We start from the raw sequence: 22,867 nt of genomic DNA on the forward strand, positions 1-22,867 counted from the left end.
AAAAGTGTATTATTATGTGTATAAAGCATGTTTTTATTATATGTTTCGTATTAATATGTATGGAAGGAATTACCTTGACAAGGTGATGAATATAGGGAAATATGGCGTAATAGAGGAATGACAGATTGTGTTGGCACTCAAAGGAGTTGGGAGGCATCGTATAATGGTTATCTTTTGGCTTGCTAGAATTGCACCGTGAGGATGGTTTATAGGTTCCATAGAGCGACACTGTGATGAGGTCTGAAGGCTCTATGAACGACATCGTGATGATGGTATATAGGCTTTACGAAGTGACACCTCGAAAGAGGTTTAAAGACTCTTAAAGAAAGTAAACATGGGATAGTCCACTGGGATGGTAAGTATGATGCCTTTCAAGGCACAAAAAGGGAAATCATTGTATGAATCGTGCAGTGAGTAGTTTGACAAAATGAGCGAGGCATATTTGTGAATGCGAGCAAAATGCTAATGAGTGGCTCCACAAAATTTATAAGGTAAGTGGAACTACTAGAGGCGTTGTAACGGGACTATATGTGAGAGAAAGGAGGAATTCCTTCAAATTATGGGCAAATAGATATTCGTCATAAGAGTTCATCAAAGTTGGCGAGCAAGCTAGCTTTAGCTGTAATAAATCTAGATGATTATACAAATATTAGCCCTATGAATTCATGGATAAAAAGGTTGCCTAAAGAAGAGGAAAGTCCACTGAGGACTCTTTTAAGAAGATAATTTGCCGAGGACTATTTTGGATAGGAAGTTTGTCAAGAAATAACTAGAGAAATGAAAGTCCTGTAAGACTACTTAGAGCGAGAAATGTCCATTTGGGACTGTCAAATGTGAAGGCCTGCCAAGGGAAATCTGATAAAGAGATAGGTCATAGAGAACTATCTGCTACTAGGAGTATTTTAGTAGAATGATTTGAAGTGGAAAATTCCTATGAGACTATTTTTCAAGTAAGAGTCTACAAAGAAAGAGGGGTGTTTATCAATTAGCCAAATCTTACACTTGAGACCACAAATGAGGATGTTAGATTGGTTCCTTCTTAAATGAGGGTCTATGCAAGGGCTAAGTTAAAATAAGGTATACAATGGGGTAATATGGTAAATATATGTTGAGCTCAGCGTATAATGAGTGGTTCAGGGTAAGGAACCGCTGTTGTGGCAAGGAAAATTGATAGTCCACCACAAGTAGTAGTCAACATTTTGCACATTCGCTTGTATGGTACTCTTTGATAAGTTGAGCCAGGAAGGTAAAATGGAAGTCTAGGTAGAGCCAGACAAGGTTAAATCCTAGAAATGGGTTACATGGAATAGTACACTAATGGTTAAGTCAGTCGATAAGTCCACCAACGGTTGATACAAAGAAAGTATGGGTGCGACATCACTAATTTTGAATCCCCTAAAATATAAAAAGACATTTTTAATTCTATGAATGAAATTTTATTGTTCCCAAAAATTTAAGAATTTTCTATGAGTAACGAGATATAGGACCTCACTAAGTTCATCTGAACTTATAAGTCTACTTACTTATATTAGGGTAATTGAATGATTCGGGGTTCATGTTGAGGGACCAAGCCAGATGTAACACCTCGGTTCTGACAGATACAAGGTTTGGCAGATAGTCCTAAGGTAGTATGATTGGCAGAGTAAGCTTCACCCAAGTGCATCTTTCGTCGTATAGAGCGAGCATGTGCATTTATGTGGTTAAGTTAATAAAGGTTCCTTATGAGGTGGCTATGTTAGTTGGAATAAGATTAGTGGTTAACTAAAATGGTATCGAGAGTATGAGTTTACGTCAGGGATATAGTATGCCCATTAATTGTGATACTGTGCAAGTTAAGTTATAGGGTACGTTAGTTATGAACCAACTGAATGTGAACCAGAGTAGTTAAAAGATAAGGGAATACTCAATTAGGTTTCTCGAAAGTTGTATACTTTTGATAAGATAGTTAAGTAATGACTTGACATTTGTCAAGTTCCAATAAGGACTTAAATTATAATAATAGATATTCAAGTTTGGGAAATGGGAGTTCTCTTCTTCTTTTTTCTAAGATAAGGTTATTTGAGGCTTGAGGAACTGAAGGTATTTCTTTAAGCTAAAGTTGAGATCTCGGATTTTATTAGTGATTACTCCATGACAAGGGAAGTTTTATGACTCTACATGTTGTGCTATGTAAGAGTAGGTCCGAATGAGTGCATGAACAGTAAGATGAATGAGTAAGGCTTGTATGGGGCTCATCTGGGTTTGAGATGATAGCATGGTTACTCGAATGAGCTTTAATGATGTTATTCTATTTTATAAGAAGGTTGGATCAGAAGTTCAAACCGCTATTCGTGGTTGTTAGGTGAGTCTTTATACTAACTCTTGCATGTATACTGTTCACACAAGATACTTCTGTTGTAGTTGATTAAGCTATGAAATAGAAACTAGAAATGCATAGTCTGAATGATTATTGAGGTTGCATGTATAGTTCGTATAAGCTTAACAAGTTAAGTATGTGAAGTTTGAGTATTGTTATTTGGCACATCTGAAACGTATGAGATAAATTATATGATTAATGACTTAAAGTGTTGAGTCTTAAGTGATGTTTGTACATGAAGAGTCTGTTAAGTAAGTCTATTTCTGTTCGTCGCAGTGGAGTCTAAAGGGGTCCATCATGAATAGAAACACAATCTTTGATATGAATATTGAAGGAAAAGCCCATGGCTAGGTCAATCTCTAAAGGAACATAAATGAAGGTTATTACCTATAGGGGTTTTCTGCGTGTCCAACATGATGATGGGTAGACCTTTTATAAGTGAGTTTAGGCAAATCCATATCACAAAAACACGACAAATAAAGAAAGCCTTTGTGGCGCACTTTTAAGAATCGCCCTTATTGCAAATAATGAATTAATAACCTGTGTGGAAAATTCTGACATGACAGCCTTTTTGGCAAAAACCTGAAAGAACGAAATACATGGTGAAATCTGGAAGTAGTGCCCTTATGGCGTACCCTAGTAAGGATCGCAATGGCGTAACCTAAAGGGATGATTCTTGGTAGATTCTGTATTAAATTGCTTTGGCGTGTTCAATTTAGCTCGTAAGTATAATTAGAAAGATTAATAAGGCACAATGCCTTTATGGGCTATGATAAATTGTTATACAAGACCATGATTCGACTGTGAATAATGAAGTGATGAGATATAGAAGAGGCGATGAGTAAACATAATAGAAACATATTCTGAATAAGGATTTTTTTAACTATATATCAGAAGGAATGCACCTATTATCTGTATATGTGATCAAACATGGATTGTGGAATGATAGCTTGAAGTTACATATACAAGAGTAACAGTGTTTCTATTGTATGGACCTCAGTAAAGGAAACAGGTGAAGACTTATGAGCGTTCAGATTGAAAGAGCTATGTCGTGTATCAAAAAGGTTGATGGTGAGAAATGAGTTCTGAGCAAGGTATGGTATTTGACGTCTAAACGAGGATAGAAATTGAGGGATTATTTGTTAGTGACAGATTTGAAGGTTTAGAATGATATGATCATCCAAATGAGTTACCAATTGCGATATGCGAAAATGACACAGTTAAATGATGTTTTTCTCACTAAGTTCATATGAACTTATAAGGGTGTGTGTCTTGTTACAAGTGAGTTGATATGGATGTACGCTAGGAGTGACGATTCCAGGACTATGCCTAAGGAGTGGCATATTAGGCTATTATGCATATAGAGCAAGTTGGCAGCATGTTTAAAGACTATAATACTCCTTAGAAATTCAATTGGGGCATCTGTAATAAATCAAAGTTCCAATTTGGTTGTCATTATAGTTTAAGCACCTCATATTGTACCTGTATTTACTCATGTATTTTAGTTTGAAATTTGTAGTTAAGTAGCTTGTCATTATTATCTGTAAATCATGGAAGTAAATTTAGGCTGTGTTTGTAATTGTGTGCTAATGCCCAAGATCTAGATTCGGCTAATCGGATCGAGTAGAGGGCATTACACAGACACCACTAGAATTGCACAACGGACGCGGTAGCTGCATAATGTTTATAGAGGGGCGTCGCTAGAGGTCACGCCTCGAGGATTAATTTAAAATAAATCTAGTAAAGTCTCAGATCAAAATTTGTAAATAATTATTTGTGTTTAATAAGATAGAATGTCTGCAAGAACTTAGTGTTTGTATGATAAGGAATATTATAGGAGTTGAAATTTGGAATTGGAGGTTGTTTTCTTGAAATTGAGTAAGACTGAAAAATAGTAAGGTATTTATAATTTGATATTGTTTAAGTTAGTAAGGTTTGGAATTTTGTTAGGTATTCGGGTTGATTGTGACACTTGATACTAGGACATGGTGATCGTGTCAGGTATACGATGTTACATGCAACTTGTTGGGAAAGATCAAAGCCATTTGCCTCCCCTTCTGGTTTATTGCACATTTCATACTCATCTTGCTGTTAGGGTCAATGTAATCAGAAAGGTAGGGATCGATCTAGAAGGTCTTGAAACTAGACCAGAGACCCAACTCCCCAAGCCACAACAAGTATAAGCATTAGAGCCAGTTCGATTGTACCACGGGGAGCCTGAAAAGGTTACCCAAATTGCCTCAATCTTCCCCTTAAGGAAAAGGAAAGCTTGAAATCTTTTTTATAAAATGTAGGGACATTTTCAATTGGAAGGTGGTGGGCATGTCAAGAATTCAACTGTCAACCATTCAACGCTTCTTAGGAGTAGACCTTAGTGCTCGGCTAGTGAACTAGAAGAAGTGAATAAATTTACAATAAAAAGGTCACAGCCACTAGAAAAGAGGTGAAGAAGCTTCTAGTTACATGTTACACTTAGGAGGTCGCTTATTTAGATTGGTTTCCAATATAGTTATGATACCCAACCTAAACAAATCATGTTTAAATGCCAGCTTCACGCTCTCATCTATGGACTGTTTGGTAGATGCCTCTGCAGGCCACCAATATATGAGCTTCATGGATTCTTTTTTAAGCTATAATAAGATATTTATGGAAAAAAAGGATTAAGAAAAGATGGCTTTCATCACTTAAGATAGGTTCTGTTACAAGATGATGCCCTTCGATCTTAAGAATGAGGGAGCTACGTACTAACGATTGGTGAATAAATTGCTTCAAAACCATATAGGGAAGTGTATGGAGATGTATGTTGCTCAAGAGCACTACCATGGAGTAGCATATAAGTGACCATCGATCGGTGTTCATAGTACTACTTAGATATAGTATTAAGCTCAATCCGAGTAAGTGCCCTTTTGAGGTTAGCGCTAGAAAATTGTTAAGCTTCATGATATCTAGTAGAAGAATTGAATCCAATCTAGACAAGATCAAAGCCATCCTGAAAATGAACCCTATTAAGAAACCTAGAGAGATTCAGCGGTTAACTGAATGAATAGTGGCACTGGATAGATTCTTCTCGAAGGTGGCTAATAGATTCCTTTCGTCCTTCAAAGACTGGAAAGGTCTCTTTCAATGGACAAAATTTTGGAAAAAATTCTAATTTGAAAATGATTTTCAAGTAAATGGCTTTCTCTACTATTATCGTACCACGAATTGCTTTGAGTGTGGACTCAAACAATTTCGGGACAAACACAGAACCAAAAACAATGTTATAACTTTAGTAGGAAAGTAAACCTCTCTTATAGAGACCAGTAGAATTATTATTCCCAAAAAATAGAATTTATACTTAGAAATAAATTTTCACTATTTTTGGGCAGAATAACAATATCTAAAAGTTGAGTAAAACTTATTTATGCTTAGCCATACCGGTGCCATCTATTTATAGGAAGAGAAAGTGAATCCCTAATTAAATTAGTAAAATGTATTTAATGTTTATTTAATAAAAAAATCCTTAGATAAACTAGGAGATAGAGGGGCTAATACGGTGTGCTTCCCTTCTTATGTATTATGACGGAGATTCGAGTCTCTCCTGTATTGGGTCCAATTATATGTGCTTCTTGAACTTTTAGTCCAACACTTTATAATTTAATCCAACTCAGTATTTCTTTTCTATTTACTAAAATAGACATTACTTATTAAATTAATTTAAATTAATTAAATTTCTAATTAAATAATTTTCTCAATCCAATTCTAATTCCATTAAAATCATAAAAACTTTACCGTAAAAGAATCTATGAAAAATATATTTAGTTTCTACATTCAACAGATTCACAATAACCAATTAATTTAATTTTATTTCATTTCATTTTCAAACTTCAATTAATTAATTAATAATTTAAAAACCATAAATTAATTCTAAGGTGATTTCCATACATAGTGAGAAAACCACATTCATTTTTGAGTTTTACCATTTCTCTAACTTTATCATTTCTATCCATTTTTGTTTATTTGATTTAACATGCAATTCATTTATGGTTTCAACGAGCTAGCGGAAGGACCAATTGGACATATGTAATTGGGGCTCAAATGATTTATAATTAAGTTCCAAATTTTTACCTATTAAGTATGAACTCATTTAGTCACAAAGTCATTCCACTATAGTATCGTGACCGAGCTCTCCCTAATGATATACCATTATGAAAGCTACTCGATCAGTTCTCGTCCAATGACCTTGTCATAAGTGTGTTACCTTCCTAAGATGTCCTTAATCTCTTGGGATTAATTTGTTCTCACAATATGATCCTATTTTATCTCATGGTAACCATTACATCTTCCTTCATGAAAAGTCAACTACTATCAAATAGTAATTAAGTCATTCATCACAAAAGAAAACGACCCATGGCTACATTTACTTTTCATCTTTCATGTAATGCTAATGAAAGGATATCATTTACCAATGTCTTGGGCTATGAATTCTACTATTGTGGATGATGCTACCTACTATGAAATTCATATAACCAATGCACTAACTTTCGGTTCCTTATCTATTCAAACTCAGGTTTTTGCTTACATCAAAGTATACGAGTCCCACATACATCGTCCATCATCCACTTAGGGTTAAGTTTTGTCACACTATGAATGTTGCAAGTGAATAAATCCATAAATGGATTCAGAATCTATTTTGCTTGGGTTTAGTCCAATGTACTGTCAGTCTAGTCAATCACATCTATGTCTCTATCTTCTTGGATTCATCCGCTCCAATTCCCGAGACAAAACATCTCCCCTATTAGACTTGGTATACGTTATATTACTGTTTCAATTGGTTTGCTTATTTTCAATTATACTAAGGACATATTTAGGTTCGTCTACTACTATAAGTTGCCTTTCCATATTACAATTTGACTACTTAATACTATTTAATATTAGTTAAACATTAGACAACTCGTGAGCTAATATTTGCTTTTATTTTGCCTTACATGCAAAATACCATGTGAGAAAATATACAAAAGGTATTAATGTAGTTCATGAATAATTTTAATAACCAATATGTTCAAAAAATTACAAGTGTACAAATGAATATACTACACTTAGGGCACCAGATACAACACAAAAAAGTGTCAATAGTCTTTCCAGCAATTAAAGTAGTACTTGGGCACCCTTTTGCTTCTAGCATCACCCTCACTTGGAGATTTGTTATGTCTACCTTGTTGGCTCCAATAAGATAGTTGCAACAATGTTGGATAAGGAAGTTGAAAGGCACTAACACCCGGTCTATTACATCAGTAGAGTCTTGCGAAATTGAGAATTAAAGTACTCTTAAGTGGAGAAAATGTCTTTGCCTTGATTATGGCCTCAAGGAAGCTCCTCCCCTATGTTCAAGCTCACCCCATCATGGTATTTTCAGACCAACCACTAAAAGGCATCTTAGGGAAGGTTTACATTTCCAGAAGGATATCCAGGTGGAGCATCAAATTAAGTGAATTCAGGCTGGAGTATTCACCACAAGAAGTAGTCAAAGCTTAGGCTCTAGTAAACTTTGTAGTCAAGTGCTCATTTTCCTAATAAATTGAAGCTTTTGAAGAAAACAACCAACCAGTAGAAACATCTAATGAAGGTCTTTCCATAGCTCCCCTCTCACCATAGGAAAAACCTTGGGTACTTCACATCGATGGTTCCATAAGAAAAAGAGGATCTGGAGCAAAAGTTTTGTTCATTAGCCCTGAAAGGGAAGAATAGCAATACAATTTGTCTTTTGCCTTTCCCACCTCTAATAATATTGTTGAATATGAAGCTTTGATAGTAGGATTAGAGCTGACCCAAAATTTGAGCATTTGCAATGTTCAAGTCTACATGGATTCCCAACTGGTTGCAAAGAAGTTTTAGAGAAAGTATGAGGTCAAAGAGCTAACCCTGGCTATGAATTTGTTGAAAAGTTCCCTAAAGTCGAAGTGAATAAAATCCCTAGGACAAAAAATGTTAAAGTTGATGCCTTATCCAACCTAGCAACCAGCATCAACAGCACTAAAAGGGGAAAAAATCTTATTGGAGCACAAGCACTATCTGAGTTATAAGGAGTAGGGCAAATTCTTTTCGTGGATACAAAAGACACTTGGATCACTCCCATCTAGAATTTCTTATAAGGAGACAAGATACCTAAAGAAAAAAAAGAAATGTGAAGATGTCATGGGTAACCTCCTAGTATACTTTAATTGATGGGGTTTCAACAAGAAGAGTTTCCTATAGGCACTTATCAAAATTTTGGGACCATCTGAGGTAGAGTATGTCCTAGCAAAGGTTCATGAAGGAATTTATAGGCACCATCTAGGAGGAAGGGCTCTCACACAACGAGTCTTGTGGTAAAATATTATTGGCCTACGATGCAAAATGATGTAGGAGAGTATGTTGCCAAGTGTGAACCATGCCAGAAGTTCTCACCAATACCCCAACAACCACTGGAACCTCTCCATAATATATCTACTCCTTGACCTTTCGATATTTGGGGAATAGATATTGTCGGTCCATTCCCACCTGTTGTAGCACATAAGAAATATATTGTGAGGCCATCGAATAATTCACCCAGTGGATGGAGGCAGAAGCTTTAGCCACCATAATAGAAAAACATATGAATGATTTCATCTGGAAAGCCATTATCTCTCGGTATAAGACCCCAAGAGTGATAATTGCAGATAATAGGGCTCAATTCAAAGGAATATTTGAAGATTTTTATTGGAATCTCCATATTTTCTTGGCCCAAGGCTTAGTCAAAAAACCACAGATGAATGGCCAAGCTAAAGCCATCAACAAAAAAATTCTTTAAGGGATAAAAAATAAAGTAGACAAGGCCAAAAGTGGATGGCAATTGGAACTCCCTAGAATCTTGTGGTATCTCAACACATCACATTTTGGAATCGAGGAGACTCCTTTCAACCGTATGTTCGATACTGAAGAAGTGATACCTGTAGAAATCATCGTCAACTCCCAGCTAGTATTGAACTACACTTTTTAGGACAACGAAGTGATGGTTTGAGAGAATTTGGATTTGATCCGCAAGCGCTTGTTCACAGAAAAACAAATAATTTTATAAAACAATTTAAAAAGCGAGTTTTAAATGCAAACGAACAATTTCAGTTGTAATATTTATAGTTCCGATTGAACAAAAAGTATTCCAAGGGGTCGAACCCAAAGGATTGTCAAGCGGGTTTATCAAGATAATTACAAGTTAAGCAATTACGAATCTAATTGAGTCGAAAATTATTAGTGCAAGTCCAAATAAAATGATTTATAAACTAAAATTAAACTATTAACTAAACTAACTAAGCTAAACTTTCTTCCTAACGTTTTAGATAAAGTAAATGATTAAACGATGGTCAATTGATTAGTTAAGTTTTAATTAAACTAATAAACCTATACCGGTTATATTGGTTGCCACTCTTAGTTACGAATCTCCTCTTGGTCTATCCTAGACTAAAAGATATCACCTAAGATTACCTCTCAATCTCACCTAGGCTTATAAATTACGTCTTGGTCTCACCTCGGCATATAGATTATCTCTGAATCTCATTATTCAGCACAGTCATATTGAACTATCCAAGGATAAACTCTCCTTTCGGTCTCGTTTATCTAGGTTTCTTGCTAGAGGCGTCAATTTTAGCATATTAAGCATTTCTATATAATAGAACAATCAATCAATCAATAATAGACATCAAATTATGTTAACAAATAAGCAAACAATCAATCATCCAACAATTTTAGCACATATTCAAACTCAAATCCCAAACACGCATTTTATCAAACGTATTGTAAGCATAAAATGAAAGCAATGGGTTTAAGAAAATGCTCATTAATTTATGAAGATCCATTAAAGCCCAAGATTTTGTCCATTCTTATTTACAAAATCTTCAACAATAAAGAATAACAGAAACTAAAAGATTAAAATCTACTCTAAAAACAAAAGAGAAAACCTAAACTAAAAATAAAAAGAAAAAGAAAAGAAAAAAAACCCTAACCCAAACCTAAAACTATAGAGAAAAGATAATAGAAACAAAAGTGGAAAGTTCCCTCTTTTTCATTCAACCAAAAGTGCCTTTAAATATCTGATTTTAACCCTAAATTTTGATGAAAATGTCCCTAGGCGCCTAATTTTGATTGGTGTGGCAGTTGGACAAATCAAACCTTACACTCAATTTTTTGTTGCATTAGGCAGGATGTTGCAACATTTTGGGATATCACGATATTTAGAATTGGATATAGTGATACCCAACTTAGTATTGAAATTTGGAGCCTTGGGGGTCTTAGTATCACGATACCTATTCTTGGTATTGCGACACCACTGTAGGTGGCCTCTAATCTCTTTATTTCAGTGCTATCAAAGGTATCACGACTTTCGTGCTTCGATATTGCGATGCACGCCTTCTAGGTGATGTTTTCTTCACGTTCAGACCACTGCCAACTCCCTGCAACACTTAATCAACTTCTTAGGTTCACCATGGCACGATTTGCCAAATTGGGTCACAAAATGAGAAAAAATGAGACATTTTTATTTATTAAAGCTAAACACAAAAAACATATAAATTGAGAAAAAATAAGCTCATTAAGTGCAAAGAGGAGCCTAATTTGACACATAAATTTGTGGCAGATCAAGATTTCTTGAAAGAAGTAAGAAATCAAACAACCTTCCACTTAACAATCTAGAAGGAGATCTGGTCATAAGGAATATAGATTTAAGTCAACCGGTAGCAAGCAAAGGCAAGATGTTGACTCCATTGTTGGGATCATATCGGGTAGTAGCTAGTTTTCGATTTGGCACATATCAGATCAAGCGAATGGAGAGGACAAATTTACCATGGACTTGTTGTGCTCGCAGCCTACGAAGGTTCTACGTATAAATGAAAAGTATGTAATCCTAAATTGAAATTCATCTTTGCTATTTTCCTTGTAAAATTTTGAATAGAATAAATAAATAAATATTTGTCGTTAATTTATTTTTCATACATTATAAGCTTCAACATCCTTCCATAAGCCTTCCTCATGTACTCGGAGCAAAACCTTCCATAACCCTTCCTTATGTGTTGGGAGCAAGACCTTCCGTAAGCCACTTCCCCTCTGTATGGAAGCGAGCCTTCTGTAAGCCTTCCCTCATGTGTGGAAGAAAGCCTCCATAAGCCTCTCCCCATATGTTGGAAGCAAGCCTTCCGTAAGCTTTCCTCTATATGTGGAAAAAAGCACCCTGTAAGCATTCCCCAATGTACTATGAGCAGGCCTTCCATAAGCTTTCCCTTATGTGCTAAGAGTAGGCCTTCTGTAAGCCTTCCCCCATGTGTGTAAGCAAGCCCCTCTTAAGCCTTTCCCATGTACTAGGAGTAGACCTTTCGTAAGCTTCCCTTTTATCTACTAGGAGTAGGCCTTACATAAGCATTCCCCCATGTGTGGAAGCAGACCCTTCGTAAGCTTACCCCATGTGTAGCAGTAGGATTCTCTATGTGTTTTCACATTTCAAATCATTCAAATAAGTTATCTTCATTACAAGTGTGATCTTGAGGTTTTACAAAAGAACTATATTGATTGGGTTATTGAAAAAAATTCTATTCACAAATAATCACTGCAAGTTTCCATCAAGAATCGACAATAAAAAATACAAGGCCTTCCAAATATCTAAACCTTTTGACGTGTGTGACACAATTTCTTTAAAGTTAATAGCTTCAAGAGTTTTATTAAGTGAATAAGACATGTTTAAGTAGCGAAATGTTGCAATACCATTTGATTGAAATTAAATAAGCATAGCAAAAGCAACGAAGTAAAATGGAGAAATGATAGAAAAAATTATTAGTCCATAGCATTTACAAAGCCCTCAAGCTCAAAATTTTAGTCTTTACCCTAGGAGGGGTCAACAACATCTTCTGAGGGGGCAATAATAGGAAAGTAAGGGTCAACAACTTCCAAGATACCACCGTCCATGTCCTTATTAAACTCACCACCTTCCACAAAAATACTAGAAACTATTACTTCAGAAAAGGCCATCTTGAGTGAAGTAGTCAGAGAATTAGAAGCCTATATCAAAAATCTTGCCAATCCTCATCCTTAAGTTCTGGATTGTGTAGGTCAAACTCTATCACTTCAAAACCTTCCTCCAAGAAAGATGTTGTGCTCACACGATGAAATTTGAATGAGGCACAAACAACCTAAAAGGCCAATACTAGTTGGTACTAGAGGAAATCTAACACATTCCTTTAGGCCAAAGCAAAACAAGCCTCATCCATAGCATGAGACTTCTTTCCTTAGCTATGTCAGTCTCCACTTATTTTTCCTTATCCTTCAGTTCCTTAACCCTCTCTCCTAACTGAAGGCTCATTTTCTTCTTCACCTCTAGCTGATTTTTTCAGAACCTGCACTTTATCAGTCAAGTTCTTCAATTTCCCTTCAGGCTAGAGTTTTCCTTTTTAGCTTCAAGAACATCCTCTCTTTTCCTCCTTCAAGGATTTAGCAACACCTTTTGCTTTGGCAAGTGCCATCTGAAGAGCCAACATCTCTTAAGCCACTCGATCATGTGCTAGCATTAAAATCACCATCGGGTCTATAGACCCAGCACAAACATTTAATGGTAGCAACATTAACAGAACTCAACTAAATTAGCGGAGCTCATAAAATTATCCAAAGCATCAAAGAAACCAAAAAGAAGCATAATGGTAAGAGGAAAAGAAGAAAAAGAACCCATAGTAGGAGAAGGGTTGCCAATAGCAGTAACAGCAGGAGATGAAGCCTCTCTGGCAGAAGAAATGGTGGCCAAGCCAAAAATATTGGTAAGTGAATGGGTGAGGTTGTTATTGTCACCACCACCTTGAATATTAGCCTTAACAATAAGATCCTCAATATAGGGAAGAATTTCTTCAGCAGAGGCTCATTTCCTTTTATTACTAACCTATTTCCTTGGGGTAAGAAGAGAGGCAACTACCCTCTTCACATGTTCTTGGCCCCAACATCAGCCTTCTAGTGAAATGCTTCTTTATTCATGGTTAATCCTACTTAAAAAAAAGTCAGTCACAAATTAGTAACATAAAAAATTGAAAATAAGATTTTATCTTACAATGCCTTCTTCTCAGTAATCGAGCAGGAGGAAAAACATAGGTGGCGCATTCTTCAAGAACTGACCAGTCCAATCTCAGATGGTTCCATAAGGATCTCCACTCGGGGGAAGGAGAGGCAAAGAATCCATCTTTTTTGACTTAAGCGTGAACCACTTTTGGTCAGGTTGAGCTATTATAGCTACTAGGTGGTTCCAAGGCTTAGGAGCTTTTCCTATTAGCATCCGAGCTATAGGGCAACCATTGTTGAAGGGAAAGGATTCAGTTTGACGTCTCCAACATTCCCCTAGATTAAATACTTTTAGAGATCTTTGTTAATGTACCCATAATCTCCCGTATTAAACGACAATATTTGAATACCTCCGAAGGAGGATGTCCTGGGGACCAACAAGAAAAGCCTTCTGATTAATGATCTTGAATTGCAGTTAAGCCTCTAGATTATTGACTATAGAGGGTCTGAAGTTGTATATATCTTTAAGAGGTAGAAGACATTCGATGGAGAAACTAAAATCATTCATCCCCAAAGTGTAGTTGGACAACAACATACTTGCAACGATCAATTCCTGCGTTGCTTGTTTCCCCATATAATATATTTTTTGCTTGAAAGTGACCCAACCGAGGACAAAACCACTACAAGCTAGGTTGTTTCTTTTGGTTCCTCTCAAATGGTTGGAATAGATTTTGAAACATTTTAAGCTTCATATTCATTCCCCTCTTTTAACACAAGATGATGAAGCTAGTTAATGACTACCAAGAAATACCAGATAACTGCTCAGGATATATCTTGTAAAAGTTTAACACCTCCCGTAAAAATGGGTGCGACAGAAGGGTAAAGCCCCCTTCTAAAGCATGCAAGTGGAGTTGGACCCATGTAGGGTTTTGGAAAGTATTGTTAAATTGTTCTTCCCCTCCACTCAAGATATCTTGTACATAATTGTCTTATGGTGGACCCCCTAGCCTAGAGCATCCTTGTAGACTCATTGGACGTAGTGGTACACCAAAATTACCCAGTGGGAGTAGCCACCCATATCGTTCGAGAAAGGTTTATTGCCTTTTCACCGCTAGCACCTCCAAAAGAACTCATTTCACCCCCACGATTTTCGATCATCAGAGATCCAGAAACTTTCAATGAACTAGATTGAGTTATAAAAAAAGACATCGTAAATAGGAAAATAACAACAAGAAAAGGAAAATTCTTACCCTGAGAATAAAACTTGAACGAACAAGAAGATAAACGGTGTGAAATAAAAAATGATTTGGGAAAAAGAACGATGAAAGCAAAACAACATAATAACAACACAAGAAATAAACAGATGAAGAATAAGAGAAGGTTTTTTATCAACCTTCCCAGTCAAATAATGTGTTTCAATGAAATAAATGATGCCATGGCACCATCCAATATAGAAGTAACACATGGTCGAACGAGACATTATTGGTAAGCCATCATCATTGGTGCCACTTCCTTAAATGTCATTGCCAAGCCTTGAATTAAATGCCTCTAAACGTACATGATGTCCTTCTAATACACTTCAAATTTCTGACCATCCACATGCCAAAAGTTTACCCTTCCAAGGGAATAAATAAAGAAAACCAAACACCTGGAAGTGAACCATCCATTTTCTTAACAATTAAAATTACCCAAGTACAAAACTTATATATCCACTACTTCACAACATAGAAGGTTATCCAAAAATAGAAGACACCTTCCAAATGTTATTTGTCAATAAATATAATATCATGGCACTAACAGGTATTATGAAATGAAAGGATAAAGGAAAAGATATAAATATTGGAGAAAATTGTATATATTTCATTAAAACTAGAACAATGTACAAAGGGAAGAATTTCAAGAAAAGTATACAAAAGAAAATTTTACAAAAGTCTATCCTAAGACAGGATCTTTCCAATTATTGCGAGAGGTATTTCAACCTAAAAGCCCCTTCCCTTTATCATGACAGGTGCTAGGATCAACAACATCGCCGTCGTCATAGAAGAATTGGAAGTATCTTTTCTGGTAACACCATCCGTAGCAGCTTCCTCGGATGGTCCTACCTGAGTTACATTATCTTCAGGGTATTGAAAAAGATTCTAGTGAGAGCATCATCGTAGTATACCCACCTCTTGAAACAATCGTGAAATTTCTCTTATTCAAGTCTGTAGTGGTGGTATACATCGAAACCAAGGTTATGACTCTCTTGGACCACGTTAAGAAAAGGCTAAATTTTTAGCCCAACAAGGTTCAGTGGACATAAAGCCACTTGTATAGTAGCAACCATGCCTTATACAACAATAATAGAGACAATTGCTTCCACTATATCCATGGCTTTTTTGGTTTCCACCCATTTCTCTATTTTCTCCTTTCAAAAAACTCTCTCCTCCTTCAAGGATTGAGTTCACCTCTCCAACTTTTCGGCGGCAGCGTTAAGTTGTGCCTCCAATTGACGAATCTTTCTATCTCACTCATGGATCTACACGAAATACTCTTCCTTTTATTTCTGCCATTGCTCCCTCTCACCTCAAAGATACATATCTCACAAGTGCATGGTTTGAGGAAGTATGAGAAGGGTCTTTCAATTAAGTACCTTAGCTTTTTGATTGTGCACCAACAACCCTTAGACTTCAAGCTGGAACCAAGATCTAGTAGCAGCAATCTGAGGGGAACCGTATGAGCAAGATGAGAATGTCCACTCAAAGCGACCAGATGGTGATGAGTATGGTCAAAGCCAGTAAGATCATGGATCACTACCCCGATAGACTTTACAAAGGTCCTCCTTCCGAAAATATCTTCTTCCATTCGCTTCAACCTAAATTCATTCCATTTTCCCTTGACCTCTTGGAACTAGACAAAGAAACATCTCATGCACCATGTAGCCAATACAAGGGTTAATTTTGAAAAACCAAACAGAAATGTCAATAAAACCACCATAAAAATGGTTATTACCGGACTCACCATCACTTGAAGAAAAAGTCTCTAAGGAAACTATGTGGCAATCATCTTGAAGCTAAGGAATGATTGGGTTGGTGCCCGGTGGCACATTTTATGCACATAAAGAAAGGTAGAACAATATGGTGATATAATAGATAAGTCCCAAAGTCACTCCCCGAAGACATTTGGCTAATGTAGACCTTGCATGAAAAGGAAAAGCATAAGAAACTAGAGGCACGGTTTCATTATTTCAAAATCGTCAACTATATCTTGGGTAGTGTACCCACTAACACCCCTCTCCTCAAGACAATACTTGTAAACACTTTTCAAAGTTATCTTAAGGGGGACCACCAGTGACTCCTCTTGGTTCATCATCTTGAAATGATGAGAACCATTACGAATATCCCGTAAGTGTGGACGTTAATAGAAAATCTAAGTGGAAGGATGCGTACATTCGATAGGAAAAGTGAATCTCCTTCTAAACTTCAAATCTACAAGGATATACTTGTTGTAATCAACTAACATTGTCACTTTCCCAACATAGAATAAGTTCATTGTTCGGGGGTGGATGTTTCGAGGACTGAATTTCAATAACCCAGTAAATTCGTCCTCTTTCAACTCCTTCAAGAAAAACATGTATCGAAATAATCAATCAGAAAGATATATTTATTCTTACGAGCCATCATAATAAAACTAACAAGTATCCACCAGGAAAGATCCGTTAACTAAATCAGTTCCATGTGTAACTCATACAAAACATCTTGAATGAAATCTGAATGAAAGGGTGAAACTCGCTTAAAAAAGAAATAGCAAAACGTAGGTGGTACAATTGAAATGTGCAAGTGTACACAATCACAACAAGTAATAAAGTGACAAGTAAATGACAAGTTATCATACCCACAGGGACTGTGAAAGAAAAATATGTATGAAATGTAAATCAAATACTTTGGTGATGGGAAAAAGTTTTGTTTTGAATAAGTGTTTAAGAAAACTAGATTTTAACTAAGTAGCTAGATTTTAACTAAGTAAATTAACTAAGAAAATTTAAAAAGGTAAAAATTTCAATGCACGATTTCTGAAAAACAAGTTTAATCAATATGACATAATTGTGTTAGATCAATTACATTTCTTAACTTAATATTACTAAAACAATATTTATGTTGTTACGGATAAATTCACGGGAACTTGGTAATTTGTTAAGTATAGCACATACAGACTTACAAAATTAACTAATCTCTTGAACATATTACTATGTCAATTCAAACAATTAATCAATTTTAATAAGCAAGTAAATGATTAAGTGAAGTAAAAATATATACCTACATTGAAACAATTTAATCACAATAATCTTGCAAGTTATGCAAGGCTAATGTACCATTTAATACCGTCACTAATTTAACCCTCAACTACCTTAGAAGATTAACATGCACTAATTAAGTATTGTGTCAATTAATTATAATTTCAATATGATTAATAATTAATTCATGAGTTACCTTACAATTGTAATGCAAGTATAACATAATCATGATTTTACTTGATCAAACAATTTATCAAGACATATAACAACACAAACATGATTTTAATAACTTAAGTTGATGAAATGCAGTCAACCTAACAAGAATTAAATTTAAGCCATGTTAATTAAATTTAGAATAAAAAATAATAAATATGCATAGAAATGTTCATAACAACAACAATGTAAGTTAAAGGATAGGAATCTAGAATCAAATTTGGTGTTTCTCCGAAGTTTGACTAGTTTGCTTTGCTCCTCCTTCTTCGCTCGTTCTTGTTGAATTGAGGCTTCTACAAGCACTTTAATGCTGCTACCCAAGGTGGTTGAATGGATCTTTTCCAAGAGAGAAATTTTCAAGGGAATGGAAGGGAAAAATGGGAAACAAAGAGAGGTTTAGAAGAGAGAAAGAGAGTGAAAATGAGAGAGATGTGTGGAATGAAAGGTGTGATGAATGAAGAAGGGAATGGGGTATTTATAGGTGGGATTGGCTGCTAAAAGTATCAAAAAATCAGCAGCCATATACCCCCTTGGCCTGCCACACATGTGGCAAGTTTGAATGTTTCAAACTTGTTAAATTTAGCTTGGGTGAATCTTTAAAAGCATAGAAAGTAGAGGGGTTTGAATGCAATTTCAAGGAGACTTCAAGGGCTGATTTGAAAATCAATAAATCAGCTATTTTTAGCTGATTGGTTTAGAATTTTGGATGCTTTTGGGCAGCCCGATTGCTAGGTTGGATCAGTCTCTCGTATTAGCACAACTGGGCCTACTTTCATAATATAATTAATAATAATTATTTAACCAAAAATAAATTTGGTAAAAATTAAAATTAAATATATTATATCTTAATATTCATAATTTGGGTCGTCTTAGGCTGAAAATTTGCCTCGATACTTAAAAAATCGCTTCACCGTTTTTTGCTTCTAGCAGTGTCTGTCGAGCCAATTTTCACCTTTTGTGCAAATCTATTGAAAATATATGAAAATTTATTATAAAATTAATTAAAATTAAATATTTTAATAATTTAAGTATAATTTAATTATTTTATAATTATATTAGATTTTTTGACAAGAATTACTACGAAACTGCATGAATTTAAGTTACAAAAGGAATGAAAAATTCTATATATTTTCGTGTTTCTAGTAGAACCTGAGCATCCACTAGTAAAATCAAGGCTAAAAATTTCACATAGATAATGTGACCCTTCCAGGATACTAAACTCATATTCATGATGTTTAGCGAGCAAACCATGACATAGTAGCAAATTTTCATCTCCTGATGGATTGTTGAACATGGATAGTTGAGACTAACAACAGGCTCAACTCCCCCCTTTAGGATCTCATGTTAACAAATTTTTTAGATTTTGTTGTGGATTTTTTTTATTTTTCACCATCGATCTCAACGGAACACGACCTAAATAATCGCCACCTTTTCCCTAAGTTTTACCAAATCATTCATTTCCCCTAGCCATTTATTAGTAAAATTTTAACAAAATGGTCAAACTAGCTGCAATAATAGCATAAAACAAGAATTATGAAACAAATTGAAACGAAAGAACTCCAAAAAACTATAGAAATTTTTCCAAAAAATCAATACAGACTAGTAAATCTCTAACAATAGTTGCAAAATTTTAAAAAAAGAAAAGTAAAGTAATTTCAAAGAAAAAAACCTAGAGAATATATAGACTTATCTCTCAAAACGCATCATTTTAAAATCATGCGACACCCAATTGCAACTTACCACCTATTCCAAAAAGCTATTGTTCATGATTATTACGATTCCCTAGAAACACAATCCTCATAATAAATTTATAACAGAATCTCATATGTTTGGATATAATGTTTTACCATAGAATAAAGCAACTGTAAACGGAAAAATACATAGGATTTTTCCTATATAATTCATCACCTTATTACTTAAAATTGTCGTTAAAACCAAGTAATTGTTTAATAAATTAATGAAATATGTGAAAATATGAAATTAGGACATAGAAATTATTAAAATGTGATTTTATGTTTTATTATATAGTTTTCATGCATAAAATGGCTTATTTTATATTAATTTAAGCATATTATATTTTTAAGCTATGAAGTGGGCCATGCATGATTAAATTAAATAATAAAATATAGTGTTATTTTCTAATAATTCATTTTAAATATTTCATTGATAAAATTGGGTTTAATTAATAAAGTAAAATTATTAATTAAAGTGGTTAAATTAATTCATTTGGTCATCTAAACTATCTGCTATTTTTGATAGGTCTGAGAGTTTTCTTCTAATAGCAAAACTGTCCAAAGTGGGGACCAAGTCAACCCAGTTTTTGGCTGCACATGGATGATTATAAACCAATTTTTGGTTTAATTACATAAGGCCCTTGAGGAGTTAAAGAAATCAAAGATTTACCTAAAGATTTGCTGGAGACTGAGTCTTAGTCCTGAGTTGTTGTGGCATTCAAATTGACTGAAAATGAAGGAAAAATCAGCCACATTTCCTCAATTCATGGCCGGCCACTCTTGGAGGAGGTTTCAAAGGATGGACACTCCTAATTTTAGTAAACTAACTCCCTTGCCTCACCTGTAAATAAGAGCTCATTTCTCACTTTTTCAATCATTCCTTAGCCCTCATCCCTCATCCCTCATCCCTCTCATCTCTCATCTCTCATCCTCTCTCTCAACTCTCTTAGCTCTCATGCCTATCATCATCCTTGCATAAGGATTTTATGAAATTAGCCTCTTAAAAAGTCCTTGGTTGGTCACCTTGGAGAACCATCAGCAAAAGAGCAACATAAAGAAGTGAAAGAGCCTCGTCAGTCAGAGTCTTGGGTGACAGCCACACTGAATTGGGTTGAATCTTTCTTTTCTTTAATTTAATTCAAAGATGTTTTCTATGAGTTCTATTTTCTTGTTTACAACAATCAGAGCTTATATTTTATTTAAGCTGCGATGATTATTTTGATTAAATAATATTTATGTGATTCATGCTTGTAATGTTTGTGCCTTAATCGATCATGTTTTTAATGAAAATCAAGTCTGTATTTCGTTCATACGTGATTGAAATGCACCTGAATTAGCTGAGCGATCCTAACCAGACGACGGCTAATGGACGCATAATTGAAATGTGCATGCTCAATTTAGATCCTAACCCGATTAAATTGTAGGTTGCATAACAACCCTAACTAGGCTCTGTTATCTACATAGTTTTTAGATTTGTGTGATTAAATTGTTTCAAACCTAACACATCCCTGTTACCTCACACGAATGCTAAGAAACCCTTAGTAATTAAGGCTCAGTAAAATATGTATTTACTAAGTAAAAGATTCCTAAAGGACATAATTTGGTTTCCAAACTCATGAAAGATAGAGTTGCTATGGAATGTTTTTCCAAATATTATTAAGCATGATGATAATAAATTAAGTTTAATTAAAGTAACTGTCCTAGTTTATTTATGTTATAATTTTTGCAAATTATGTTAAATTTTGCTAAAATCTATTTCATTCATATAGTCTGCATATTAGGATAATTTACATTAGGGATCATTGCATCTAGTTTATACTACTTCTCAACTATATTTTGTTTTTATTTTTTGAATTGTTAATATAATTTTACAAATTAAGTGACTTAGCACAAATACAATCCCTGTAGAGACGATAACTCGATACTTACTTATTACTTGATAACGACTGTGTACACTTGCACAAACCGGGCGTTACAAGTTTTTGGTGCCGTTGCTTGGTATTGTCAGCTGTTGCTATAGTCATTTTTTTCGTGAAATTATTTATTTTCAATTTGATTTATTTCTAACATTACTAACTTATTCTTTTTAAGTTTTTTGATTTCCTTCTCAGGTGTTTATGAGCATAGATTGAATTATCGATTTACTCCCTCTAGACCCTGAAATTGAGTGAACTTTCAGACAAAGAAGACATGAACGAATAGCTCAAAGACAAGTCGAGATGGACCTTGGAAATCAAAATCAAGACCAAGGTAATAAAGCCAATTATGTATGAAATCTCATCTTCATTGCTGATGTTAGGAATCGATGCATCAGACAATATGTTGTGCCACTTTTTAGCAAGTTAAACTCAAGAATTAGAAGGCTAGATATTGAGGCAACCCAGTTTGAATTGAAATCTGTGATGTTTCAAATGCTACAAACGGTGGGCCAATTTAGTGGTATGCCCACAGAAGATTCACATCCCCACTTTCGATTATTTATGGAGGTGAGTGATTCATTCAAGATAGCCGATGTGACTGAAGACGTATTGAGGTTGAAGTTGTTTCTAGACTCGTTGCGAGATCGAGCATGAGCATGGCTCAATTCATTGCCACCATGTTCCATATCTACATGGCAAGAATTAGCAGAGAGATTTTTGGTTAAGTATTTCCCACCTAGCAAAAACACTAAGTTGAGGAACGAGATCATAACTTTCCAACAACTGGATGAGGAGTCTTTGTATGAGGCTTAGGAGCGATTCAAGGAGTTACATCGTAAATGTCCTCATCATGGGATTCCTCATTGTATCTAGCTAGATACATTCTATAATGGTCTCAATGCACATACAAGATTGATGGTAGATGCTTCTGCGAATGGTGTAATTTTTTCTAAGTCTTATAATGAGGCTTATGAGATCATCGAGAGGATCGCGAGTAATAACTATCAATGGCTAACAAATTTAACAGCTTCAGGAAGACGAGTAGCCTGAGTTCATGAAGTTGACTCTCTCACTTCGTTATCGGCTCAAGTATCGTCTATTTCCTCTATGTTAAAACAGTTAGCCACTAATAGTATTAATAATTTTGCAGCTCAGCCACCAAGTTCGTTTGAAGTAGTTTCTTGTGTGTATTATGGGGAAGGTCATTCTTTTAAGAATTGTCCATCAAATCCCGAGTCAATGTACTATGTGGGTAACCATTATAAAATAGGAGTGGACAAGGAGCCTAGTCCAGCTTCTACAATCCTTCATGGCGTAATCATCCTAACTTTTCTTGTAGCAACCAAGGAAATGG

General features: G+C 35.1%; 1 non-coding gene across 1 annotated transcript; it reads right to left on the reverse strand.

Moving 5' to 3' along the window:
* Positions 1 to 22,263: 22,263 nt before the first annotated feature.
* On the reverse strand, positions 22,264 to 22,370 carry LOC121226073 (small nucleolar RNA R71). The gene has a single exon (XR_005923970.1). It is a non-coding gene; the product is annotated as a small nucleolar RNA R71 (small nucleolar RNA).
* Between the last annotated feature and the right edge of the window lie 497 nt (positions 22,371 to 22,867).

Source organism: Gossypium hirsutum, chromosome D13 (genome assembly GCF_007990345.1).
Source record: "Gossypium hirsutum isolate 1008001.06 chromosome D13, Gossypium_hirsutum_v2.1, whole genome shotgun sequence".
In the NCBI taxonomy this organism is placed as follows: Eukaryota; Viridiplantae; Streptophyta; class Magnoliopsida; order Malvales; family Malvaceae; genus Gossypium; species Gossypium hirsutum.